Here is a 2,470-nt window from a genome sequence, read left to right on the forward strand (position 1 = left end):
CAATATTAATTCTACTGATCCCTGAATATGTGAGGCCTACCCATCTAGTGTCATCTTCAATTTCTTTCTTCAGTGTTTTAAAATTCTCGTATAAGTTTTTCTCCTGCTTGGTTAGGCTGATATCTATATTTTGTTAGCTTTTGAAGTTGTGGATGGAATTGTTTCCTTTCTTTCTTTCTCAGCTAGTTTATTATTGGCAAATTTTAAAAGCTAGGTTATTTTTTAATGTTGGTTTTTTAATCCTGCCACTTTGCTGAATTCTCTCATCAGCTGTAAAATTTTTTGGTAGAGTCTAGGATCTTCAACATTTCTTTACTCTAGAGGTTTTCATTAGAATTTTCCCTATTCCATTTTCATATTTCTTGATTTTCTAAAAATTACAGATGCTTTCTGAAGCCAAATCAAACTCCATCAGCAGCTAAAATCCTCCAGTGACTTCTATCACCTTTGTGATAAAATCCAAATGGTTGGCAAAATCTAAAAATTCTCTTTGATCTGACTCTTATCTCTCTCCCTGCCAAAAGTACCATTTCCATTTTATATTCCATGAGATACCAGTATCATGTTTCCTACTAGCCAGAATCAATACCTAAAAGATCATATTATAGACAACAATGAATATAATGAGAATTAGAGACTGTCTTGAGATGAGGGGGCACTGATTCCTCACTTGGGAATGCAGATGCCCAGTGAGTAATTAAAAGCTTGACCTCTGCCTTAATCTTGAATCTGTCTCCTTTGGTGCCTTAATTTTTGAGTCAGACCTGTGCAGCTCTGCATATAAGCCTGTCAATCACTTACAGAATGTCTGTCTAAAAACTTATTGCAGCCCTAGCTTCACCTAACCTCTCTCATCCCCATTTCTAGATAGCTACAGTGATGAAGATTCCATTCCTACATCATACTTTTCCATTTGCTTTTTTAAAGACAAATGGCCAGAGGGCCAGGGATTGAGCTCAGTGGTTCCGCTGCCTGCCTTGTAAGCACGAGGTCCCGAGTTTGATCCCTGGTACCAAAAAAAAAAAAGACAAATGGCCAGAGCTGCTTTGTTGGGACCCCCAGATTCAGTACTTTAGCCTAGGATTCCACTATTCCTAGATTCTTCCACTATTCGTCTTCTATGCTTTTCAAAGCATCATGTTTCCAACTTCATATTTAGGTATACTATCTCTCCAATTCCCTTCATCTCATCAGCCCTTTTTGTTTTGATCATCAACTATCTGATTCTCATTTCAGCTGAATACCTCACTTGATTTATGTAGGTGGCCCTGTCCGCCCTTTCCAGGATGGGTTATGCATCCTTTCCTGTTGAACCCATAACTCTGTGTATTCCTCTACCAGATCTTCAGTAGCCTCTATTGCAACCCCCCTTGTCATTATCATCTCACAATTCCTACCACTATACTCTCCTTGAGGGCAGTGACTGTGTATTTAACTCTATGTTACTAAGCTGAACACACTGAGCAAGATTTTAATGTGTGTTAAATTAATATAGTATTAGCTAACTCATTTAAACCTCTCAAACCTCTGTGAATAAGGAGGTAGAAAAAAAATCTCTATTTTCAGTCATTTAGTAGGCACAGGGATGTGAGAATTCAGTAACTTATTCAAGGTCTCAGCTAGTTAGGAACTTTGAGACCAGTATTCTTTCTACTACTCTCCCCTCCTTCCTATACTTCCTATATGTATGCATACACACACACACACACACACTTCCACCTTTGTGAATGAATTTCAGGTCAAGTTATGATATTAGCCAGACACAGCAGTCCCTTCTTATCCATAGTTTTACTTTTTATAGTTTCAGTTACCTGTGAGTAATCACAATCTAAAAATATTAAACAGAAAATTCTAGTACTAAGCAATTCATAAGTTTTAAATTGTGCATTGTTCTGAGTAGCATGATGAAATCTTGCACCATCCTACCTCAAGAAGTAAATCACCCATCTGTCCATTGTATACATGTCCATTAGTCATGTAGCAGATCAATTTATGCATGGTATAATAATGCTTTTAACCAAGTAATCCTTATGTTACTAATGGCCTCAAAGCACAACAGTAGTGATACTGGCCATTTTATTACAGTGTATTGTTATAATTGTTCTATTTTAGTATTAATCATTTTCCTACTCTATATAATTTATAAACTTACCACAGTTATGTGTGTATAGGAAAAAACAGTATGTATAAGATTTGGTACTATCCACTGTTTCAAGCACCTACTGATAAGGACTCAGATAAGAAAAGGCTACTGCATTCCTATGCCTCTAAAAGGGATTTTTTTAAAAAGCATTTTGCCAGTCATTTATAGAAGTAAGAAGTATGTTTTTATTTACAGTTTATTACCACAATCTACATTATTTTAAAAACCTAGAGACTGTTATTTCTGGAGACTTTAGAATTTGCTTTCAAAACATCTCCGGACTCAAAAGAAAGTCTGATGCAATCTCTTAAAAATCTGTGTTGTAAT

This window comes from Heterocephalus glaber, unplaced genomic scaffold (assembly GCF_053883595.1).
Source record: "Heterocephalus glaber isolate CG9 unplaced genomic scaffold, H.glaber_assembly_v1.0 deba00001571, whole genome shotgun sequence".
In the NCBI taxonomy this organism is placed as follows: domain Eukaryota; kingdom Metazoa; phylum Chordata; class Mammalia; order Rodentia; family Bathyergidae; genus Heterocephalus; species Heterocephalus glaber.